The sequence below is a fragment of the Bemisia tabaci genome, chromosome 9 (genome assembly GCF_918797505.1).
Source record: "Bemisia tabaci chromosome 9, PGI_BMITA_v3".
Taxonomy (NCBI): Eukaryota; Metazoa; Arthropoda; class Insecta; order Hemiptera; family Aleyrodidae; genus Bemisia; species Bemisia tabaci.
Genome location: NC_092801.1, coordinates 39,923,429 through 39,950,201, shown reverse-complemented (window position 1 = coordinate 39,950,201; position 26,773 = coordinate 39,923,429). Strand labels below are relative to the sequence as shown.

The following is a 26,773-nucleotide window of genomic DNA, read 5'->3' as shown; positions in this document are numbered from 1 at the left end:
TGGGCCACTTGACAAGATACGAACCAAAGCTTCACGTTACAAGTTCCCTCTTCAAAATTTTACGTAGAAGGCGCTTCACGCAGCAGGAAGCGCGGAAATTCACTCACGAGCTAGATAGCAACACGGATACTTAAAAAAAAATCAATTAGAAAAATAAAAATCCTTCCCGACGTCATTTTCATCTACCGTATCATCAAACTGATGTTGATAATAAATCTTATATCTTATGTAGGGATTGTTTACCAAACATCCGTTTGCGTGAATCATATCATTGAATGTGCGTGAATCATATGATCATCGAAATAAGTGCGTGACATTCTGTTATCCGTGAAATAATTGTATTTCAATCAATTTTACGCTGATGACAACTTGAAATTCCTCCCGAGCTTTCTCAAAATTTTCCGTGACGATCTCATTCAAGGCTAGGGTGGAGTACCTATCCACATAGGAAGAGAACAATTGGAATATGGATCTCTTGGGGCCCAAAAGAGCAGAACTTCAAAATCACTGATGTCTTAGGACTTGGCATGTTAAATTAGGATTTTTTATATATCTCATGTATTAAATACAAAGGTTGAAAGATGTAAAAGCTTAAAAAAACTAAAGTAATCAGTGGTAAAATTATCCGAGCAGACTCCACGACTTGATTTTCTATCCCTCTTAAATCCTCATTAACATTTTAAAAAAAACTCACTTGCACGTAAAATATTAATTTGCTGACGCGTTTCGCCGGCTCGCAACTCCGGCATCCTCAGCCCGACTCCAAATTAATATTCCACGTGCCAGTGATTTTTTTTAAAATTTCACCGATCATTTGTCTTGTGCGGGTCTCAAACATATCATTGACTCTTGAATCCTGTTTGAAATCCCTCACGTCGAATCTTTCAGTTTTCATAGACTCGCACTGGAAAAAAAAAAAAAAAAAACACATTGGATCTAGAGTCCAGACTCTTGAAAACATCGACAAGAAAAAACACTCTTGATTTTACTCATTGTCAGAATCTAGCTTAAATCAAGAACCAAGCCTCTTAATTTAAGCTGATTTCGTTTTGATTCAAGCAAAAATCCGATTGAATCAAGAGTATTTTTTCTTGTCGATGTTTCAAGAGTCTGGACTCCAGATCCAATATGGTTTTTTTTTTTCCAGTGCGAGTCTCCAATCGCTTGGATCTGATTCGGCATGAATAACGGAGACTTCCAATAGTGACGTCACTGGAGCGATCGGACTCGCACTGGAAAAACGAACACATTGGATCTAGAGTCCAGACTCTTGAAAAAATTGACAAGAAAAAATACGCTAGATTCAATCGGATTTTTGCTTGAATCAAAACGAAATCCGCTTAAATTAAGAGGCTTGGTTCTTGATTTAAGCTAGATTCTGATTGAATCAAGAGTGCTTTTTCTTGTCGATTTTTTCAAGAGTCTGGACTCTAGATCCGATGGGTTTGTTTTTTCCAGTGCGAGTCTCCGATCGCTCGGATCTGATTTGACATGAATAACGGAGACTTCCAATAGTGACGTCACTGGAGCGATCGGACTCGCACTGGAAAACAAAACTCATTGGATCTAGAGTCCAGACTCTTGAAAACATCGACAAGAAAAAATACTCTTGATTCGATCGGATTTTTGCTTGAATCAAAACGAAATCCGCCTAAATTAAGAGGCTTGGTTCTTGATTTAAGCTAGATTCTGATTGAATCAAGAGTCCTTTTTCTTGTCGATGTTTTTAAGAGTCTGGACTCTAGATCCAATGTGTTTTTTTCCAGTGAAAATTTCTTTCGTTTAAATGTTTATTTTTAAAGAAAAGTTTGGATATTTTTCCCTGAAATTTTCAGGAATTTAAGGTAAAATTGCGGACAATGTTTTCTGAAAAATCGGAAGAAAATCCTATGTGTGTTTTTCCCCAGCGCGAGTCTGTCATCGGATCTGATTCGGCATGAATAACGGAGAATCCCGATAGTGACGTCACCGGAGCGATCGCGATCGGAACGAACGGGAGGTAGGCGAATTTTCCACGCGAGAGGCGGTGTTGCCGGACTTGGCCGGGAAATCCGGGGGCTTTTCTCGGATTCCGGGAGGGCACGTGCAGGACGGGCCGGACGGGGACGCCCGCCCGCCCGCCCGCGCGGGAAACGCCGCGCCGCGACGCCCGAGAGTTCACGTGAACGCGCACCTGTTCCGCCTGCTCGTTTCAATGCCGCCGCGACGCCGCGCCGAGCCGGGAGACCCAGGTTGATTGACCTGCGTGCCCAGAGTGACTTTTAGAAGCTTCTCCCGCGGAGGAGAAATGTCGATGGATCAGCGGGCTGATTATTGGCATTGATAGATAAAGCGCAGGGTTGCCACTGTCAGGAAAACCGGGATTTTTAAAAAGTCAGGGAAAATGACGAAACTGTCGGAAATGTCTGGGAAAAGTTGGCAAGTCACCTTTATTTGCTTTCTAGACCAGATTTGACATTTCAAACAATTCAGTGAAAACTATTTGAAATTATGTATTTTTAACCATCTAGTACACTGGAAAAAAAAAAAAAAAAAAAAAAAAAAAAAAAAAAAAAACATTGGATCTAGAATCCAGACTCTTGAAAACATTGATAAGACAAAGGACTATTGATTCAAGCAGATTTAAGCTTAGATCAAAAGGAAATCCGCTCAAATTAAGAGGCTTGGCTCTTGATTTAAGCTTAAATCTGATTGAATCAAGAGTACTTTTTCTTGTCGATGTTTTTAATAGTCTGGACTCTAGATCCAATGTATTTTTTTTCCAGTATTTATTTTCAATTTTCAGGGAATTTTACCAAAATGTGACTGGGAAATGTAAGGGAATCTCATTTTTTAACTTCAGTGGCAACCCTAAAAGCGATGGACAAGAAAGACATAGGGAGTATGGAGCGATCCTATTGATTTGAAATGGGTGATTCCCGTAGACTATAAGGGAGAAAATGATGGGCTAACTATAGGTAGGGTTGCCACAGTCAGGAAAAACCGGAAAATGTCAGGGAATTTTAAAAAGGCAGAGCAAACCTGGAAATGTCAGAGAAAATGACGAAAGTGTCTGGAGAAAATTGTCAAATCACCTTCGTTTGCTTTCTCTAGAGGGTTTGACGTTACGAACAACAACCAACAATGTCTTTTTAAAAATCTGGCATTTGTTCAATTGACAGGGAATCTCCCCAAAATGTGTCAGGGAATTTAATTTCCCAAATTCTTTTGTCAACCCTGTCAGAACTGCATTCTGGATTTCGCTCCGAGACTTCTTACGGCGGACTTTCAGTTAGATCGACAGGGGTTGCGATTAGGTGTCGCTGAGTACCTTTAAGCGCTACGAAAGTGACTCGCATGTACGTATTTGCATGATTCTCTCAAATTCGCGCGGATACGGTGCATGACCGATGTTGCGAACATGCGAGCTCGTTTGCGGGATGTTTTGTCGTGTCGATGGCGTACTTATTTTCTTACATTTCACGAGTTAATGTAATTTTTTTTTTTTTTTTTTTTTCGGATGTGTCAGCGACACATCTTGTGCTCTGTTTTAATAGAAATGCCCTTGGTAAATGGTAATGAGGGATTGTTTTGAAGACCTCACTGCGCGTAGTTGCATACAAAAAAGTTAAAAGAAAAAATCACTCGAAATCGTAAATTGCGGTAGATAATCGCGTTGAGCAGTTGTGTCATGTCTACATCGGTCCTGTTTAGTTATTTCATATCTACATTGGCCCTGTTTAGTCAAGTCATATCTCAGGGTGTCTAGCATCAGGAAAAACCGGAAAATATCAGGAATTTTGGCCGATCAGGAAAATCGTACAAATCGGACGTTTTGTCAGGAATTTTTCTTACGCGAATCTCCTCAGCGGAGAAAGTCTTGTTGCTTTTTGCCTACCGTGCCAGGAGTCGAGGAAAATCAGGGAAATATCAGGAATTTTCGAAATTAAAAAATCAGGAATTTTTTACAAAATATCAGGAAAAATTAGGAAAATATCAGGATTTTTCAAAATTAAAAAATACTAGACACCCTGTATCTACATTGACCCTGTTTCGTCAAGTCATATCTACATTGGCCCTGTTTAGAAAAAAAGGAACAAATATGTTACGCATTTGAATATAAATCAAAGGAGGAGTTGCGTTTTGGGCCTTTTCCGGCCCCACCTGGATTTTGCTAAATGTTTCATATTTTCAAAGTACTAGTCTTAGGTAGACTCTGTGCCAAATATTAGACCGATCGGAGCCCATGCAAGGGCGCAGCAGCGCCTCAAACCCAAAATCCTGGAATCGAAAAACAATTATTTTCGTCGACTTTTTCGACTGTTATCACTCTTCCAGCACATGATTCTTACGTATTTTTTTGCGTACTTTTCGTTTCTGGCCTTTTTAAAGGCCTCCGATAAATTTTAAGGGGCCTTATGGCCCATTGTTGCCATTTTTGGCCCATTTTTAGGGGTTTTTTCCATTTAACACATTCAAAACTCAATTTAATCCAAAAACTGTGTACATTTTTGAAAAGTACGTAAAAAAATGAATAAAAAATGTTCAGTAAAATTTTTTCCTATGTTGCCAAATTTCCGAGAAAATTGGCCCCAAAGTGTCAAAAACGGCAAAAAATCGATAAATCGCCGCGTCTAAGGTTCAAGAAAGTGGAGTACATTTTTCATACTGTACCAGATAACAGCTCTTATCCATCCATACAACATACTAAAATATCATAGTTGTACCTGGATTCCCACGATGTGAAAATTGACCGAGATGTCGATTTTAGCGGCCTTTTTATACTTGAAGGCAGCTCTTTTGAATGTTTTTCGACCTTAGTCACCCTCTATGGGTGTGCACTATATGTATTTTTCTACGTACTTTTCATATCTGGCCATAAAAATGGCTTCCTGTGAATTTTAAAAGGCCTAACGGTCCATTGTTGCCAATTTTCACCAATTTTTAGGGGTTTTTTCAAGTTTACGTGTGTGAAACTTAATTTAATCTAGAAACCGTGTACAATTTCGGAAAGAACGTAAAAAAATACATAGGAATGTGATTTGTACCTTTTCCCTACGTTGCCAAATTTTCGAGAAAAATCGTCCTGAAGCGTCAAAAATGCAAAAAATTGGATTAATCATCACGTCGGAGGTTCCAGGAAGTGAATTTCAAGTTTTTTTTCACTACAAATAACGTATCGAAAATGGAAAATTGCAATGCATCTCAAGAAACATGTAATGGCGTAGATGAACGTGACAAAACGGGCCCTCAAGGTGCTTTTACTTTATCCTTCACTCCAGTTCACCTGTTTATTCCTGTAACCTCGAGATAATCCTTGGTTCTCAAGATGCTTGCTACAGGCCAAATATACCGAAGAACAGAAAATGCTTGGAGAGAGTGTCCCACGATCCACATGAATGTCATAATTCACTTCCTGGAACCTCCGACGTGATGATTAATCCAATTTTTGGCATTTTTGACGCTTCAGGACGATTTTTCTCGAAAATTTGGCAACGTAGGGAAAAGGTACAAATCACATTCCTATGTATTTTTTTACGTTCTTTCCGAAATTGTACACGGTTTCTAGATTAAATTAAGTTTCACACACGTAAACTTGAAAAAAACCCCTAAAAATTGGTGAAAATTGGCAACAATGGACCGTTAGGCCTTTTAAAATTCACAGGAAGCCATTTTTATGGCCAGATATGAAAAGTACGTAGAAAAATACATATAGTGCACACCCATAGAGGGTGACTAAGGTCGAAAAACATTCAAAAGAGCTGCCTTCAAGTATAAAAAGGCCGCTAAAATCGACATCTCGGTCAATTTTCACATCGTGGGAATCCAGGTACAACTATGATATTTTAGTATGTTGTATGGATGGATAAGAGCTGTTATCTGGTACAGTATGAAAAATGTACTCCACTTTCTTGAACCTTAGACGCGGCGATTTATCGATTTTTTGCCGTTTTTGACACTTTGGGGCCAATTTTCTCGGAAATTTGGCAACATAGGAAAAAATTTTACTGAACATTTTTTATTCATTTTTTTACGTACTTTTCAAAAATGTACACAGTTTTTGGATTAAATTGAGTTTTGAATGTGTTAAATGGAAAAAACCCCTAAAAATGGGCCAAAAATGGCAACAATGGGCCATAAGGCCCCTTAAAATTTATCGGAGGCCTTTAAAAAGGCCAGAAACGAAAAGTACGCAAAAAAATACGTAAGAATCATGTGCTGGAAGAGTGATAACAGTCGAAAAAGTCGACGAAAATAATTGTTTTTCGATTCCAGGATTTTGGGTTTGAGGCGCTGCTGCGCCCTTGCATGGGCTCCGATCGGTCTAATATTTGGCACAGAGTCTACCTAAGACTAGTACTTTGAAAATATGAAACATTTAGCAAAATCCAGGTGGGGCCGGAAAAGGCCCAAAACGCAACTCCTCCTTTAGTCGTTTGGTGGCTATGTTTGAGGTATACACACAATTAGCTCTGCGCTGAGTAAATACAACATTAGAATGGCCTCCACGATGACTGAGCAGATAAGACTTTTTTACCTCGCATTTTTGCAGGCATGACCGAATTTTAAACTGCGAGTATGAGCGGGAATAGTGTTTAAAAATCTGGTTGTACACTTACCGTCACTCGCCGGCCTAAGTAGCACAAGCGCCAGGCGACGTTTCAAGATTTCCGCCAATATTTTATTTTGTACAAGTATGAAAGGATATCTGCGACGTAGCAATCGGAGATACGTGGTTTCGCACTTTGGCCATAGATTTGTTTTATTTTTTTTCAAGCACAGGAAATGTGTGCTGCTATCTTCTTGATCTCCTCGAAAGCTTTTTGACCAGTTGCAAGGCGTGAATGATCGATTATCGATATTTCCTTGTTTGAAACTATGGTAGGACATCACTGGAAAAAAACACACATTGGATCTAGAGTCCAGACTCTTAAAAACATAGACAGATTAAATCAAGAACCAAGTCTCGTCATTTAAGCGGATTTCGTTTTGATTCAAGCAAAAATCCGATTGAATCAAGAGTATTTTTTCTTGTCAATGTTTTCAAGAGTCTGGACTCTAGATCCAATGTTTTTTTTTTTTTTTTTTTTTTTTTTTTTTTTTTTTTTCTTTCCAGTGATCGATTATTAAGGTTTTTGTTGCGAACACCATGTCCATCGATCCATCGATCGAAATGGCAGATCAATGGATTTATCGCAAAGCACGCCACGCCACTGCTTTTGATCTGGTACGAGGCTTTCATGGAGCTTTTACGTTTCTTGTCATCCCAATTTTTTATGCACCCACATCATGTATGATCCGCGTTTAGTAGAAAGGAACCGAGCCACATCAGCTAGTGCCAAATCTAACTAGGCATTTTAATATTTTTACAAGAGAACGCTTGTGCGGATTCCTTTGAAAATTCAATGGAATTCGCTTCGTACTATGTACAAAAATTCACTGAAATGTGCTCTAAAATCCGCAAGACCGTTTTCACATGAAGAATTATATCGTCCAATTTGTTTCTGTTTAACGCGTTCCATATATTAATGGTGTCATACTTTATGGTATCCTTTGACAGATCTACGTACGTGGGTCTATTTTCGTAACTCTCAATGGTGATCCGACCGAATTACTTTACACCATCCAAATTATTCTCGACCACTCCAGAATTTCGGTTTCAGGAGCCTGCACGAAGCGCACCTTCACCGACGTCAAATCGAATTCGTAGAACTCGGAATGAGTCGTTTATATTCAAAAGCCGCGCGTGAAAATTACGAACATTCATCGCGTGCGATACGATGCGAATAGTGGCGTGGCGTGCTTTGCGATATATCGATTGTTATGCCATTTAAGCCTATGGTAAAGAATCGATTTTTAAGGTGTTTGCTGCGAACACCCTGTCTATCGATCCTTATCCATAGTTTTAAACGGCATAACAATCGATACATCGCAATGGACCACTAGACAAGGTACGAATTTCAGCATTCTGATACATGTTTCTCTACCAAAATTTCACGTAAAACACAATGCGCACAACGAAATTAACCGAAATCAACTCCTTACAAAGATAATTAATGATTCTTGATGCGTGAATTCAAACCACCCGCTCATGAAAACTCAATGCTCTGCGTGATTCACATCGCGCGCTAAACGTTATCATGACAGTCTCTGCGATATAAAAATCTGGCAACCTCAATCTTGACGCTTTGGCTCAGCTATAGCAAATTGCTAATAGTCTGAACAACACATGGGGGAAATAGACATTGCTCGATTGAGAAGCTTGCTGAAACCGTTGTAGTGCGAGATTTGACTCACGTAGAGCTTTGAGTTTCTTGTGAGCGGGCAGTTCAAATTCCTCGTAACCAATGTGAAATAAAAACGTTAATATCTCCGTTATGAGTTGATTTTAGTAATTTTCGTTGCACGAATCGTGTTCTACGTGAAATTCTGGTTAAGAAACATGTATTAGAATACTTAAATTCGTACCTTGTCTAGTGGTCCATTGACGCCACGCCACTGATGCGAACGCGGGGTCAAAATACAGGTCGTCTTCGAACCGTCTGCGGTTTAAACCTCACTATAAATTAAGTGTTTACGGGACAAGGGCCGGACGGCGGGGGTGGGGGGGGGGCTGTGTCTTTACGGAAGTCATGTTCGGGGAGACTCACGATGGATCTTATTACTCGGGAGTCCCCAACATGTCCTCGAAATTACTCATGGTGTTGTCATGTCGGTCTATCGTCGGTCGAAATTCTCGTGAATCTTACGCATTACCACTCAGGGCTGTGTTTAAAGCCGCGTTCCACAAACAGTTCTTTCCTTTCAGGGTTGCCACAGTCAGGGAATACCGTGAATACCCGGAAATTTCAGGGAATTTTTAAAAGTGCACCGGAAAAAAAACACCTTGGATCTAGAGGATCTCGCTCCGCGATTCAAGTTAAAATCGGATTGAATCAAGAGTATTTTTCCTTTTCAATGTTGTTAAGAGTCTGGACTCTACATCCAAGCGACTTTTTTTCCAGTGTGGCCAAAAGTCAGTAATTTTTCAGAAATGAACCAGTGAGAACGAAAACACACCAACTCGGAAAAATTAAAGTAATCAAGACATTCACAAAACGGCACAGTACACTGGAAAAAAAATAAAAAAACACATTGGATTTAGAGTCCAGACTCTGGAAAACATTGACAAGAAAAAGGACTCTTGATTCGATCAGATTTAAGCTTAAATCAAAAGGAAATCCACTCAAATTAAGAGGCTTGGTTCTTGATTTAAGCTTGATTGAACCAAGAGTATTTTTTCTTGTCGATGTTATTAAGAGTCTGAACTCTAGATCCAATATGTTTTATTTTCCAGTGTTAGGGAAAACTTGGAAATGTCAGGGGAAGTGGCGAAAGTGCCGGGGAAAAGTCGTCAAGTCTTATTTATTTGCTTTCAAGGATGCGGGATTGATATTTCGAATAACAAATTGTGCCTGGAAACTTTTTCAAATTATGTCTTTGTAACGATCCGGCGTATCTCTAATTGTCAGAGAATTTTATCAAAATGTGTCCGGGAAAAATCAAGGAATTTCAATTTATAAATTCTGTGGCAATCCTGGTATATATGGTCACTCCATCGTCCACAGCGCATTCCCTCATACAGGAAGCCCCAAATGATTTAGGACGTAAGCCTTGAACGTAGCATCAATTCTGACAATTTTTGCGAACCTCAAGTAAAATTCATTGGTTTAACTTTGGAAATAGTTGTTTGAAAGAGATAATAGTAATTTTCTACCGCTAAAAGTTCAAAATACGAAAGAAAATGTATCGCGAGTTTTGTAAATTTAAGATAGGTTTACTCTTACCTTACAGTCTGTCGAAAGCATAGACTTTTTTCCTCCGTATTTTGTCATTTTTCCAGGAACATATCATTGTAATCCCTTACAAAGATCCACCTCCAGATTTATAACACTATGAATTTCAGTCAAAGTTGATATAAATTGTCCTTTTTATGATGCGATGTTCAAAGTTTCCTCTTACCTTCCTTAATTACAGTGTAAAACATATTGGGCCTTCAGAGGAAATGAGCTGATCAAGGAACGTCTATGAAAATGGCCCCAAAGTAGGTTTGAGGAGATCCTTGACATAACATCATTAAAAAGACAGTTATTTTTGAGAACCTTTGAGTAAAATTATTCAGGAGTATAAGTTTGGAAATGGGTTCTTGAAAAGGATTAAAATGATTTACCACAACTAAAAATACAAAATACGTAAGAAAATATCTTGCCACCGCAAAAAGTACAATATACGAAAGAAAATGTATCGTGAATTTTGTAAATTTTGATGTAGGTAGATTCGCATAATCCCTCCGTTTGTCAAAATCATAGAATTATTTTTTCCGTGAAAAATCCCATCGTGAAAGGGGAGGCATGCAGCGTCGGTTTCCGAGCTGCATGTGTTCATACCCTGGCGTTCAAGTCCCTGGAGGGACCCAGCGGCTCACATGCCGGAAAGCAGTGATGCCGCAGTTTAATCGAAAACCAGCGTATTCGAGGAAGGTTCCAGAAACTTGTGCTAGTTTCGGTGTCTAGCTTCGACTACATTAAAAAACTCCCTGGAATACTGGGGAAAAACTGGAACTTTTTCCTGTAGGGAGGAAGTAAAAAGCTCTCATGCTGAACAGTCTTCTCTACCGCGCTAAGGGAGAACGCCGTATGAACATTCGAGAGTTGCCAAATTTCCTTCGATGATATATTTATTTTGGAAAAAAATTACGGATATTTTTTATTGAAATTTTCAGAAGTCTTAGATCAAATTACAAACAAAATTATCTGAGAAATCGGTAGACAAATACTCAAAATTTTCCGGAAAATTAGTGATTTGCAAGGGGAAATTCGGCAACGTCTGAAATCTTATAAGGCGTTTTTCCTTAGGAAGGCAGTTCTGCTGTGGCACTAGGCGTGAACTCTGGTGTCAAACCGGAGATCTTGGTACTTAGAACCTGTAACATATTCTTTTTATCGATGTGCCTTGGGTTGAAAATTAGGAGCGTAGTGCTAATTTATAACCGAACAGAATTATTTTAAGGTGAAATGGACTCCATTATTGGTCCCGTCTTTTTTCACTGCATCGCAAATCAGTGGCGAGGCGTGAATATCGATTATTGATTTTTCCCCATTTGAAGCTATGGTAAAGAATCGATTATTAAGGTGTTCGCTGCGAACACCCTGTTTATCGATCCTTTTCCATAGGTTTAAATGGCAGATCGATCGATTTATCGCAAAGCACGCCACGCCACTGTCGCGAATGAGCCTTGTGACAGGACAAGAATCAAAGTCTCACTAGACATTTCTCTCATCAAAATTTCACGCTGATCTCATCAAGGACGCCAAAAATGTTAAAAATTTGCCTATATGAATGACAGGGTTGCCACAGTCAGGGAATAGCGAGGAATGTCAGGGAATTTTAAAAAGTCAGAGAAAACCGGAAAATGTCAGGGGAAATGTCGAAATTGTCAGGGAAAATTTGGTAAATCTCCTTTATTTGTGCTCTTAAATGCGGGTTCGAGGTTTCGAACTACAAATTTTGCCTAAATTTATTTTCAATTATGTCTTCTTAACCATTTGCCATATCTGCAATGGAGAATTTTCATGCACATGTTTTGTTGCTTCATCTGCAAGTGCTTAAAGAGCTGATTTCACAGTATTTTTTATAATTTTTTTTCTGATATGGGAAATAGTATAAAAATAGTTTTAAAAGTGAGAAAATGCACCGCCTAGTGACGTCATCCGGCGGCATTTCCCATTTAAACACACGTATTTCAGCAGATTAGATCATTTTGTCATATCTCCTCCAATAGTTGTTCAATTCACGAACGAAGGGTGTCCTCGTGTTCAGTTCACTCAGTAGTTTCCCTTTAAACACGAAATTCATCAAATTCCAGACACCTGCAAATTCTCTATTATCAGGGAATTTCAACAAGATATGTCAAGGAATTTCATTTTCCAAATTCTGTAGCAACCCTGGAATGAGAAATGAGCGTTTAAAGTTTACATCAGAATCAGCAGCTAATTCAAACTTTTCGCTCTTGGAAAACGAAAACAAGTCGGAACCAAATTTTTTTTTTTTTATAATCTTGATCTAAAATAAGCTTTTTTTCGGGTGGAAATTTGACAACGTTCGATTAGTCCTACGGCGTCTTCCCGAAGAGCACGGTAGAGTAACCCATTAGTACCTTTTTCCAGTTTCTTCCGGATTTCGTCGGTTCATCCATCAACACTACCATTTCGAAAAGCGAGAAGCGTACCGAATTCGATCGATAAACTTAGTCCTTTCCGCGTGTTTAAATTTTAAGCACTTAAAATTGTCTCAAAATATTTCCTGGAATCTGGATATGTGTTTTCCACGAATCTGTCCTAGGTAAGCAATATAAACCGTTCCAGTTGAGCCTCTGTGACCGTTAACATAGCCAGGCCTTCAAATAACCATTTTGAAAAAAAAAACAAGCAGAAAAATCCAACATGAATATGTTGGAAAAGCGTGCCGAATAACTAAAATGTTGGACACATACCTACTATTTTCACGTCTTTGTTATTTGCATCAATTGGTACTTTTTGCTAAATTTGGGAGAAAATATTGATTCATGAACGTTGAATGTAAATTGATTTTAAAGATTCCGTCCAATTATCTTGATTTTAAGCTGATATGCGGCATTTCGCACGACCTTCAAGATAAATCAAGATATGTGGGCGAACTGCCGTGCATCGAAATCGCGTTGAGTTAATCTCTTTGGATTTCGAACTGTAACTTCTCTCCTATTCGGCCGATTTTTACAAATAAGGTCTCTTTTTATTTGTACTTTAACGGAAAGTAAGGAAAAACTCGCTAAATAGACGGAAAACAATTTTTGTGAAAATTTGGTGGATCCTGGCGTCACGGTGAATGGTTAATCGGGCGTGGAAGATAATAGGTTCGACGAGGCGACCCTCTCCTCGCCGTCTTTTATTGCCTTGCTCGAAACCTGACACCCAAAGCTATATCGGGAGATAACTGCAGTGGTTTGAGTGGATTTCTGCAGGGGCCACGGTTAGTACATGGTATAAAGAGTCACGAGGCTCATCACAGATTGCACTTGCAGTGCAAGACGCTCATTGGCTAAACAGTTTTGGCGGGAAAGAAGGTTCTAGAGTTGAGTCCTCCGAGCGTAAGAAAGCTTCTATGAGGTTTTTGTCAAATGAAATAATACGGTTTTGACAGGAAAATGTTCTCAAGGGTTCCCAATTAGCAGTTCAGTCGGTTTTTTGGTAAGAGACCATCAGGGCTTGACAGTATAATGGTTCAAAGACAAGAAAACGGGTCCGAGGAAAAAAATATTTGGACGGCCCGTTGAATAGCATTGGTTGATCGGTGTGCTGTACTATGGTACATCCGAGTGATTTCAAAAAGCGAGCCCTACTGGCACGCTTAAAGAAGAAAGAAACTTAGAATTGCCACCCTGTGCGAGAATTTGCCAGCGTGCTCGGAGCGCGGGAGTTTTGGCGCGGGGAAAAAGTGGGCAACAGGTGGCTATGACGTCACTCGTCGAGCTAGTCCCGGTCTCATCTCTACCCACGTGGCGGCGGCGGCGGCGCGGCGCGGCGTCGCGGCGGGACCCAAAACAGCGACGCTAAATTTCCGAAAATTCTATCAAGCTAAGGGGGGAAAAAGCAAGCCAATGCTTGCTTTAAATGCGAGGAGGGAATGTTTTTTTTTTCATTTTTCAATTAATAATTCCAATTTGTCTCAACTCCCAAAGCAGTCAAATTGCGTTGTCTAATTTTTCAGCCAGAATGATAATGAAACAGGGTTGCCACAGTCAGGGAATCGCGGGAAATGTCAGGAAAAACCGGTAAATGTCAGGGAAAATTTGTCAAATCACGCGTATTTGCTTTCTAGAATGAATAACCTGTGTTATCTTCAATTGTCGGGGAATTTCACCAAAATGCCAGGTAAATCAGGGAAATGGCAGGAAATTTCACCAAAATGTCAGAGGAAACCGGTAAATGTCAGGGAAAATTTGTCAAATCACACGTATTTGCTTTCTAGAATGAGTTTGAGGTTTTGAACTAAAAAGTTTGCCTGAAAACTGGTTTCAATTATGTCCTTTTAACCACCTGTGTTATCTTCAATTGTCGGGGAATTTCACCAAAATGCCAGGTAAATCAGGGAAATGGCAGGAAATTTCACCAAAATGTCAGAGGAAACCGGTAAATGTCAGGGAAAATTTGTCAAATCACACGTATTTGCTTTCTAGAATGAGTTTGACGTTTTGAACTAAAAAGTTTGCCTGAAAACTGGTTTCAATTATGTCCTTTTAACCACCTGTGTTATCTTCAATTGTCGGGGAATTTCACCAAAATGCCAGGTAAATCAGGGAAATGGCAGGAAATTTCACCAAAATGTCAGAGGAAACCGGTAAATGTCAGGGAAAATTTGTCAAATCACACGTATTTGCTTTCTAGAATGAGTTTGACGTTTTGAACTAAAAAGTTTGCCTGAAAACTGGTTTCAATTATGTCCTTTTAACCACCTGTGTTATCTTCAATTGTCGGGGAATTTCACCAAAATGCCAGGTAAATCAGGGAAATGGCAGGAAATTTCACCAAAATGTCAGAAGAAACCGGTAAATGTCAGGGAAAGCGGCGAAAATGTCAGGGAAAATTTTTCAAATCACACGTATTTGCTTTCTAGAATGAGTTTGAGGTTTTGAACTAAAAAGTTTCCTGAAAACTGTTTTCAATTATGTCCACCTGTGTTATCTTCAATTGTCAGGGAATTGCACCAAAATGTCAGGTAAATCAGAGAAATGTCGGGGAATTTCATTTTCTAAATTCTGTGGCAATCCGGAATTGAAAGAATAATTGGATCGAGTTTATCAGAAAGGAACCAGCCAACATTAAGTTGAAACTGAGAAAAAAAGGTTTGCAGTTTCATTCCTGCATAAGGCTCAACGTAGAAAATAAACCTCAAACCCTATTTTCAAAAACTAATTTCTGTTTCTCGACCTTAAGCTTTTGGTAGGAGAAAATATACGGCTAGCGGAACTCGAAAACATTCTCGACTCTATTTTTTCGAAAAGGTGTGTTGGTTCCTTTCTGATAAACTCAGTCCAATTTTACCAGGCTTTGATGATTATTTTTTTTCTTTTACGACCGTTTTGAAGGTGGGTGTTTTTCTCCTTTGCCGTGGAAATTTCCAAAACGTCGAACAGCGTCACACGTAAATACGCCATACATTTGCCCCTCTTCGTACAGGTAGCAGAAAAGGAAGGGCAAGGGCTAGGAATCTTCCATCCATAAGGCATCCTATTATAAGCCTTTATTTTTTGGTTTTTGTATACTCTTGAAATTAATAGATAATTTTACACTGGAAAAAAACCACATTGGATGAAGAGTCCAGACTCTTATTATAAACATCTAAAAAAAAAATACTCTTGATCCAATCATATTTAAGCTTACATCAAGAACCAAGCCTCTTAATTTGAGCGGATTTCCTTTTGATTTAAGCTTAAATCTGCTTGAATCAAGAGTCCTTTTTCTTGTCAATGCTTTCAAGAGTCTGGACTCTAGATCCAATGTGTTTTTTTTCCATTGTACCCTCAAAAATCTTGGGAAGTATGTTTTCTAATCATCGTTTTATCTAACGTTACCCTGTAAATTTAATGCATAGTTCGTTTGGTTTTAGTTTTAGACCATGTAGATAGATACAATGAAATACGTTACGTTATATTTAAATAAAATTCCTTCAAAAAAAAGAGAAAAAGTTTCGATTCTCCGGAAAGGTCCTTGATTTTGGTCTTACTTCGTCGTCTCTGCATACCTGTTCATGCGGATAGCATTGAGTCCAGCAGTGCTTTTATTTACTAAAAAAAAAAATTATCTTTTTAAATTTTACACAGAGTAGACTAAAATCGAAAAGCGCTTCCGCGCGAGGAGTCAAGCAGTGCTTTTATTTACTAAAAAATAATTATCTTTTTAAATTTTTCGTAGAGTAGACTAAAATTGAAAAGCGCTTCCGCGCGAGGGAAAAGGACTCAGTAAGGCCTGTTGGTGTGGAGTTTATTCATTTTGCCTCTTATTTTCTCGTAACCCGGTGAACTGAACAGTGAACATTCATTCATGTGCGTTGTATTTTTTTCATTTGGATTTTTAAAATCACGAAAAAAGGTTTGAAAAATATCACACTACGCAACTCAACCTGCTTTCTTCGATGTAAAAAATTGTCTCTCGTATCCTTCCAAGTTTTTCATTCGTTTCCGATAGTCTGAACTTTTTGCTGCGGGATCACATTCTACTCAAATGCCGTTTACCACTATAAAAAATCCGACAGTGTTTTCGGCAGGTATATTTTTTACAAATGAAAATAATGTTACATTATTAGATTTTATTGACAGGGAATACATAAATTCTGATGCAAGCAGCAAATTATCAATTTATTATCTAAGTCCCATCATTCATTTACTTGAACTAATGTTTAGCTCTGGCAAATTATCTAGCGCGTATTGATTTTTCTGCACATTTCACCATTGAACCCATTATAAAAGCCTCATAGTTGCCTCATTCGCGATTTTTCTCCGATAGATAAACTTTTACCATCCAAAAAAAATTTAATTTTCCGTCTCCAATAATAAAAACTTCGACGATTGAATCTTTACCGGCATCAAATCAACCGCGCTCAACATCACGAAATAATTCATTCCATTTTAAAGTTATAAAATTCAGTCATTTTAACGCAACGCGCCGTGGTCATATGCTTGAAAGTGCTTGAGATGTGTCCAGGTAGACGACATTTTTTCAAACGAACTGATCATTTGCTGCGGTGATATTGACAGCCAAGTGGCGTGATGTGCGATATATTGATTGATCTGCCATTTAGACCTATGGGAAAGGATCGATAAATAGCTTGTTCTCAACGACCGCCTTAATAATCGATTCTTCAAATGGGGAAATATCGATAATCGATCATTCAGGTCTCGCCACTGAAACTTAGATCTGATGACCTAAGAACCATCGGCGTTCGATACTTGAAAACACGTATTGGACCGACTATTTGGAAAAATGACTAACGTCCTTCTGTTGTGGCAAAGACTTTTCTCAAGTTCAGCCGAAAAATGAAATTTTGAGATTTTGAAACACAGTATTTTGTTGTTTCTTTGACGAACTAGTAAATGTAACCAATGTTCAATGTTGCAAAATTTTCTCTTGCTAATCATGTTTGAACCGAGTTGAACAAGAAACGCACTTACCTCGTCGCATTTTGGAAAAAAATAACTGAGGAATATAGTTTTGAATTCAACTTGTCGTAAATTTCCGTCAAAAATTCAAAATCGAGGAAAAATCACGAAAGGAATTTCATTCGATCTATGTTGAATATTTACTGAAATTTGCGCGAAAATCCGCCTAACCGGTTTCATGTATAAAATTAAATTGCCCAGTTAAATTTGGCAATAGATGATTTGGCTTGGTTCCTTTTTGCTTAACGCGGTCCAATGCGACTCCCGGTAAGATTATTTGACTATTCTGCCGTGCTAAGGAAAAGCGCCGTATGAACATTCGAGAGTTGCCAACTTTCCCTTGATATTCCCCCCTTGATATTTTCCCTTGTATTTTTTGACGACATTCGTGCATATTTTTTCTTGAAATTTTCAGATATTTTCGATTAAATTGCGTACAAAAGTGTCTGACAATTTTGGGACAAAATAATCAAAATTTTACTTGTAAATTCGGTTTTTCGTGAAGGAAATCTGGCGCTCTCTACAGGCTCGTACGGCGTTTTTCCATAGCTTGGCTGTATTCTTCCGGGCATTTGACAAAATGCCTGATTCGACAGTTTGCCCTAGAGTACCTATAAAGAGAGAGTATGGACAACTCGAATTGTGTAGCTCTTAGGGCCCAAAAGGGTAGGTAACCTTTGAAAACGAAAAATGTCACTGTCAATCTTTAGACTCTTATATCAAACGAAAATGGACAAGAAAATTCATAATTAAGTATTCTTCCGCAAAAATGAGTAAGTTTATGCATAAACCAAGTCAAATACGTGCCTTACCAACGACAGTTCCCAACAATGGACCACTAGACAAGGTACGAATTTCAGCATTCTGATACATGTTTCCTAACCAAAATTTCACGTAGAACACGATACGCACAACGGAAATTACCGAAATTAACTCCTTACGAAGATATTTAATGATTCTTGATGCGTGAATTGAAACCACCCGTTCATGAAAACTCAATGCTCTACGTGATTCACATCGCACGCTAAACGTTATCATAAACATCTCAGCGATGTAAAAATCTGGCAACCTTAATCTTGACGCTTTGGCTCAGTTATAGCAAATTGCTAATAGTTTGAACAACACAAGGTGGGAAATGAACATTGCTCGATTGAGAAGCTTGCTGAAACCGTTGTAGTGCGCGATTTGACTCACGTAGAGCTTTGAGTTTCTTGTGAGCGGCCAGTTCAAATTCCTCGTAACCAGTGTAAAATAAAAACGTTAATATCCCCGTTAGGAATTGGTTTCAGTAATTTTCGTTGTGTGAATCGTGTTCTTCGTGAAATTCTGGTTAAGAAACATGTATCAGATCGCTTAAATTCGTACCCTGTCTAGTGGTCCATTGTGATTATAAATCACTCTGGATAATTTGAACTCATAGATTGCCTACCTTTTTGGGGTCTAAGAGCTCCATCACCTAACCTCAAAATTTTCGACATGTCCATACTCTCCGCATATAGGCACTCTAGTTCGCCCGCGAGATAAAAATCGAGCGATTCGAGTCAATTTCGCAACCTCGGATTGGAATGACGTACCCCCGTCTGGAGAGCGACGATTCGATCTGATTTGAATAATTCCTCAAATTTTATTTTTCCAAATCCGAATCTGCCTTTCGGCAAAATCATTTTCGCGCGAATCCTCTCGGTTCATAAAGCGGCAACATGACGAGCCCGCCGTTTGCCATCCGTTGCTCTTATTCATTTGACGTCATTCATGTGCAGAACTTTTTTTTTTCGCGAAGATTCGAGAGCCGTTGACGCCGCTGCCCCTGATTTTTCCAGCCGTCTCCTCGTCCTGCCGCACAGTGGATCAAGTCGACAGAGGAGGTCGGACAAAATTTGGAAACTTTGAACGCTTATAAATCCGTTCATACAAAACTTTGAGGTTCTAATAGTGATTCCATTGGTTTCCTCTTGAAATTGTCTTCAATTAGCACTCCTTAAAGTTTAAAATATGAGGAAATAAACATCGAATTTTGCATTTTTAGTAAAAAATTTCATGTTCTAATTGACTCGAGCCACTGTGCGCCTGTCCGGGCGCGACGTAACCCGCCTGGCTGAAGAAGAAACGCCATATGTGCCAATCCACATCAGCTATTGCCAAATCAGGGTCTCTTTCAGTCCGGAATTTCCGGAAAGTTCGAAAATAGTACTGATTTTTTAAGGGCGGTCTGGAAGTACTGAAAAAGTGCGGAAATTCCGCAGAAAGGTCCGGAATTTTTTAAATGTTTTGTCTATTTTGTCGCAATTTTAAATTTTTGAAATATTTCGAATTTCGTCAAATAATGGAGGTACTGCAAAATTACGGAATTTCTGTTGGAGGAGGTACTGAATTTCTTAAGAATGTACTGAAAAAGCACTGTAAAAGTACTTATTTTTGACCAGCCTGCTTTAGTAGACACCTTGCAAATTTAATTTGGCAATTTAACTTTTTACATGGAACCGGTCGTGCGGAAATTTGTGTAAATCTCAGTGAGTTTTCTGCACAGTATGAAGTAACCTCCTTAAAATTTTCAAAGGAATCCGCACAAACGTTTCCTTGTAAACAATTAAATTGTCCAGTTTATAATTTGGCAATAGCTGATGTGGCTTGGTTCCTTTCTGATATACGCGGTCCAACTGACCTCGGTGAAATACGAATTTTCGGGAAAATTTGTCCTGTCTCTTTCGATTTTCAGAGGATTTTGCTCGCAATTTCACCTAAAGCTCTTAGCAGCATCGACTGTTAAACACTGAAGAAGAAGTCTCTTGGATCCAGCGTCAATACCCTTGAAAAAATAACAGAAAAATACTCTCGATTCAATCGAATTTTTTTTTTTTTTTTAATTACAAAGAAATCTGCTAAAATGATGACGCTTTGCTCTCGATTCAAGCGAAAATCCGATTGAGTCGAGAGTATTTTTTCTTGTCGATTTTTCTTATGAGTCTGGACTCGGGATCCAAGAGACTTTCTTTTCCAGTGAAGCAGACTGAAGCAGCTTTGAATGAGGGCTTTAAAAACGTGATAAAATCGTTTAAGTGCACGAGCCAGGAAACCCTCTCTGTTTTCCCTCCCTTAAGTCTAATTTATGTAAAATTAAGGTCTAAAAGACTTCGGGGAAAAGTGCCGTCAAAATTATGTCAAATCCAAAAAATCACTTATATTGATGCTTAAATAATACAAAATAAACTGCCACATATCGCAACTTTTATGGAAAATTTTAATTTTTTGCAATATTGATTTAAAATGTTTCTTAAAATTTACTGCAGTACAGTAATAATTATTTTGTAAAGGTGAAATGACGCATATTTACTTACATGAGAACAAACAGGGGTTCCTGACTGGAATATTTCAACAGTTTTTCAATACTTTTTCTCTTTGAAACTTCCTCGATTTTTTAAGCTTTTTAAGTAGGCAGTGCTACCAGGGTTACGGGAAATTATAAGGAGAGAAATTCAGAATTTTCCCGAAAATGTAATATTTTATCGGGAGAATGTGGCAATATTGTAATGTCCATACGTCGTTTTTCCTCAGTACAACGTAATGTAATGAATATTGCTTCTTGATTTTTTTTCATACCCCCCCCCCCCCCACTCCCGTGTCTCGTCACCCTTTTGGGGGAATGACTCGTTGGAGCAGTTCACCAGGGCTATTTTTAGAATTGCGGCGAGAGTATAAGGTTCATCTTTTTTTCGATGTCGATCTTAATGGGGCAGTTGTAGTTTAACTATCATCAAACTTGACTCATTTATTTTTTTCATAAAGCAATTTTGTTTTTCATTTAAAAACGTATGATTTGTGTGATTTTCAATATTTCTCTTCCCCTCTTCCACCTCCATCGCACTTTATATATTAGTTTTAGTCATACAAATTGAGTATCAACGTTTTCCCCTAGGTTTTAGGGAGCTCTCTAAATTGGTTTTTGATTTGAAAAGTCTCCTAAAAACTCTTTCCAAGTCTTGTTCATTAACCGCTGTTGCTTTTCTTGCGTATTTTTCTATTAAGTCAAGGTAAAATAGAAAAGCTTGCTTCCAGAGGAAGAGGGAGGGAGCAATTTACTTTTCTTTGGCGACGAAGCTCAGTTTCAATGATTGTGATTGACATTTAGGACGTTTTAAACTCTTCCTGCGCTGTATGTTTTTACTTTACGAATGAAGTATCCAGGAAAAAGTCGTGATATTTTCACTCATTGTCAGTTTTGGGATCAAAATAAGTTTTGTTCAAAAATATATGCAATTTTTGCTCTTCAATAGAGCAATTTTCCGTCTTTTCAAACTGCGTGAACTTGAATTAGGGACGTTCCACTTCTTCAAAGAACGAATATGTTAGACAAAATAGAAGATACCGCCGTGCTAAGGAAGAACGCCGTATGAACCTTCAGCCGTTGCCAAATTTCCTTCAATAAATACCGAACTTACTCGACAACTGTGAAAATCTTTTTCCCCAAAAATTCCAGACAATTTTATACGCAATTTAATCTAAAATATCTGAAAATGTCAAGGAATAACAAGCATGAGCGTCGTCAAAAATACATGTTTTATCAGGGGAAATTTGGCAACTCTCGAATGCTCACGAGGCGCTCTTCTTTTGCACGGCGGCGGTAAACACTTCTAGTCTTTCCCCAGGCGGCCATTCTTACTTTTCACGTGTTTGATCTTTGACATTTACACGGTTTTATTTGCAAAACATACTTCCAAGAACCGGAGAATTATATTTTTTACGGAGAAAATACTCAACTTTACGATCAACAGGAATCTAGTAATCACCAACGTTATTTTTTTCGCATGTACGACGTCCATTGTACGTGAAGTGGTGACAAACTATGTCTTAGGCATGATGCTTTGATATTCATTTTTTATCACATTTATTAGTGGTCCATTCATCGACTGAAAACGCCGAAATGAAGTTTCTTGTTTAGACTTTTAATCCCCTCGCCTTAAAATTACACTTTTTTGTACGATTTTTAATGGTTTTGTGTTTTTTTTTTTTTTGTTCAGGTGAGTCATCCCTATTCGTGTTCAAATCCGAAGCTCGTAAGTAAAAATTTCGAATTTTCATATTCATACGGCACCCTTCATTATCCAGTAACATGGCTTTAATGGATGAGCCAGGAATGATTCGTTGTCGCAAAATGAATTTAAATGTCATACTTTGGCTCTCCGAGTCAAATGTACTTAGTATCTAATGGACGTATAGGGCGGAAGTTTCCGTTTTCGAGGCATTTTTTAAGCCTTCCAAATGTTTTTGTTAAGTATTGAACATTCTCGATTCCCCTAGTTGAAAGGTTTCCCATTAACTAGACTTCATTTTGCGATCAGGACACCACAATTTCCGGCTCATTTGTAAAAAAAAGAAAAGTACGTGCATACGAACAGGGACAACAGGGTTGCTACAATCCGGGAAACCCGGAAAATGGCAGGGAATTTTAAAAAGTCAGGGACAACCTGAAAATGTCAGGGAAAATGACGAAAATATCGGGGAAAAATTTCAAATTACCTTAATTTGCTTTCTCGAGCGAGTTTGACGTTTCGAACAACAAATTTGGCCTGAATGCGATATCTAACTACATAAGTCGTTTTAACAATGTGGCATCTGTTCAATTGTCAGAGAATGTCACGAAAGTGTGTCAGAGAAATCAGGGAAATGTCAGGGAATGTAATTTTCCCAATTCTGTGGTAACCCTGGCTGGAGAGTTTAGTTCCTATTTGCAAAATGAAGTCCAACTGGACGGCGTTTAATAGAAAGGAACCAAGCCACATCAGCATTGCCAAATTTAACCGGGCTATTTAATTTTTCACAATAGAACGTTTGTGCGGATTCCTTTGAAATTTTAAGGAATTTGCCTCGCACCATACAGAAAATTCACTGGAATGCACAGACAACCCGCACAACCGTTTTCATGTAAAAAATAAACTGCCCAATCAAATTTAGCAATAGCTGATGTGACTTGGTTCCTTTCTGCTTAACGCGGTCCAACCGTCGCGGACAACCGAAATGAAACACATCGTGGAAATCTCCGTTTATTCTCTTTCTTTGCGCAGCGTTCAAATCTCCAGAAACTTTCCTCTAGTTTCATTCTTCACAATCGGACAATTTTCAATCCTGACCAGAACAAGTTATCTATCCTATGGTATTGCAATCACGAGTCATGTCATAATCATAACGTACTTCCTTAGTACCTAGTAATGCTCTTTCAAATGAACTGCATTTTGCAATTTGGAACCATGAATTCTGGCTCCTCTGGAAAAACACTTATGTGCATAGGGAAACTAATGACACATACATTGTTTTTAAACCGGGCTAGTATTTATAGTTCCAAATTGCAGAATGTAGTCCAAATCGATGTACACGATTCAATCACGTTATCAATCCCTCTGTGGGCTGATCGTTGGGATTGATAGACAAAGCGATCGACAAAGAAGACATGAGGAGTAAAGAGCAATCCTACTGGTTGAAATGGTGGGTTCCTATAGACTAAGGGAGAAATATGGACTAACTAAAGGGTCTCTTGTGAGTTGCCGTTAGTTAGTCTATTACTTACGTCCTTTGTTCATTGCAACCGCCCGTTCCACCAATAGGATCCCTCCATATCCTTTTTGTCTGTTTTGTCCATGACTTTGTCTATCAATCTCATCAATCAACCCGCTCGATGAAAAGGAAATTGACATTTTTTCGACCGCCTGAATGATTTCATTGCTGAATCCAGCCTTTCCTTTGTCCCTACGCAACCAGGAAACACAAAGGGATTCGGAACTTTGAAAATTCTATGAACCCAGGTACCCGTAGTTGAGAAAATTTTGACGAGCTCGGTATCGAATTAAACATTTGAATGAGGCGTGTCTCTTGGAGCAAGTTTAACTATTTTATAATTTTTTGAAACCCAGAGGAGATGAAAGACAATTTATTCTTGATATTCTTAACAGTAATTTTTAGTAAGGAGACACCAACCAGAATTGCGTGATCGATAATAATGCCACGATGCAACTATTCGTGTTCTAAGGATGTCCATGATGCATTCACTAGAATTGAAGGCGTTTTAGTTTTTTTTTTTTGCGCCCTCACAATAGCGCGTAATCGGTGGTCGTGTTTTGATGCAACTATTCGTGTTCCAAGGATGTCCATGGTGCAAATCCACGAAAATTGAAGGCGTTTTTTGATTCCACAATTTTAGAGCACTTCCAACATTGGGTTCACTGTTGCTTGTTTACTGCAGACTGCAGATACACTGGGAAAAAAAACACATTGGATCCAGAGTCCAGACTCTTAAAACATCGACAAGAAAAAATACTCTTGATTCAACCAGATTTTTGCTTAAATCAAAAGGAAATCCGCTCAAATTAAGAGGCTTTGTTCTTGATTTAAGCAAAAATCCGATTGAATCAAGAGTATTTTTTCTTGTCGATGTTTTTAAGAGTCTGGACTCTAGATCCAATGTTTTTTTTTTCCAGTGTAACACGAATGAGATTCGATTCGATTCTTTGATCTGAAGATATAGTTTCGACTTTCTATTGTCTTCATCTACGAGGAGTAGACAGACATTTGACGGAAGTCGTAGACCCCGTACTCGCTTCTGATTCTGAAAAATTCCTGATTTTTGGCCACACTGGAAAAAAAGTCGCTTAGATGTAGAGTCCAGACTCTTAACAACATCGACAAGGATTAATACTCTCGAATCAATCCGATTTTTCCTTGAATCGAAGAGCCGAGCCTCTTGATCTAGGCGGATCTCCTTTTGATTCAAGCAAAAATCCGATTTAATCAAGAGTATTTTTCTTGTCAATATTTTTAAGAGTTTGGAACTCCAGATCCAAACGACTTTTTTTCCTGTGCAGCCTGTTTTAGTAGACACCCTGGCATGGTTTGGTGACCCATTTGAACCCTTGCATACCTGTCCGTGGATATTCCAGAGCACATTAAGAAGTTCACACCTCGGTGGCCTTGGAAAATCCAGCTTCGTCACTCACGGGCCCAAGTCGGGAGCCGGCCGGTTCGGCAACAGGCCAAACGAAGACGATGCTCGACCACCGACAAAGAATAATGGATGCTTTAATTACTTGCCGGCCACGTCTACCGTCTTCCGGGCCCCCGCCCCCCCCCCCCCCCCAGCTGGTCTGAGGGAGCCCAGTGCCCACTGCCCCAATGATCGATGGAACCGTGGAGGTCGATCGCCGATCCCAGTTGATTGCCAATCGAAAAGTTGAGGGTGCGCTTACATAGAGCTCGCGCGACGGGATATCGGTCGCGCCAAGTCTATAGACTTTTCGCAATGGCCTACTAGACACGGTACAAATTTAAGAATGGACCACTAGACAAGGTACGAATTTCAGTATTCTGATACATGTTTCGTAACGAAAATTTCACGTAGAACACGATGCGCACGATCAAAATTACCGAAATTAACTCCATACGAAGATATTTAATGATTCTTGATGCGTGAATTGAAACCACCCGCTCATGAAAACTCAATGCTCTACGTGATTCACATCGCGCGCTGAACGTTATCATGACAGTCTCTGCGATATAAAAATCTGGCTACCTCAATCTTGACGCTTTGGCTCAGCTATAGCAAATTGCTATAGTTTGAACAACACATGGTGAGAAATGAACATTGCTCGATTGAGAAGCTTGCTGAAACCGTTGTAGTGCGCGATTTGACTCACGTAGAGCTTTGAGTTTCTTGTGAGCGGGCAGTTCAAATTCCTCGTAACCAATGTAAATAAAAACGTTAATATCTTCGTTAGGAGTTGGTTTCAGTCATTTTCGTTGTGCGAATCGTGTTCGACGTGCAATTCTGGTTAAGAAACATGTATCAGATTGCATAAATTCGTACCTAGTCTAGTGGTCCATTTCGTCATTTTCCCTGACTTGATAAAATTCCCGGACAGTTCCCAGACAGAAGAAGCAATGTAAAAGTGGGCGTGATTCCTTTTGAAGAATTGGAAAAGCGGGATTTTACATTCTATCAAACAGACCTATGTGCCAACTGAATGCGGAACTCATGAGCCGCGGGCATGGCAAGAGAGCGTTGTGGTCAGGGCTCATGAGTTAAAGCGCCCCGACGACGATCTCCCCCTCGCGCGTGCGCACTATCATTGCCGCTGACGTCACTGGCGCTTTATTATTCCCACTCACTCATACGGCCAGAGAACTAACGAGCACACCCCATATTTCTCACCTCCACATAGGTCTGTTTGGTAGAAATACGTCCAATTGAGAAGCCTGCCAAAACTGTTGTGAGGTGCGATTCGACTCTCGTAGAAAATAGCGTTTCTTGTAACCGGGCAATTCAAAATTCCCGGAGCCAACGTAAAATTGAAATGCTAATATCTCAGTGAGGAATCGATTTTTTTTTAATGTTTGTTGCAAGAATCGTGTTTTACGTGAAATTCTGGTTAAGAAAGCTGTATCAGAATGCTTAACTTCGTCCCTTGTCTAGTGGTTCATCGGGTGCGATGATTTCGAACGTTGGCTCGTACATAAAAACACGTACCTGCGTTGGGGAACTAAAGGCAAGTATCCTGTTTCCAAAATGAGCCGAAGATA

General features: G+C 39.1%; 1 protein-coding gene across 1 annotated transcript in view; it reads left to right on the top strand.

Annotated features, from left to right (window-relative positions):
* The window catches only part of LOC109033346 (GPN-loop GTPase 2), a 50,137-nt gene extending 27,550 nt beyond the window's left edge, over positions 1-22,587 (top strand). Inside the window, exon 9 of the mRNA XM_019045925.2 lies at positions 22,228-22,587. The gene's annotated coding sequence lies outside the window, so the exon portion shown is untranslated. The remainder of the gene's footprint in view (positions 1-22,227) is intronic.
* Positions 22,588-26,773: the final 4,186 nt, after the last annotated feature.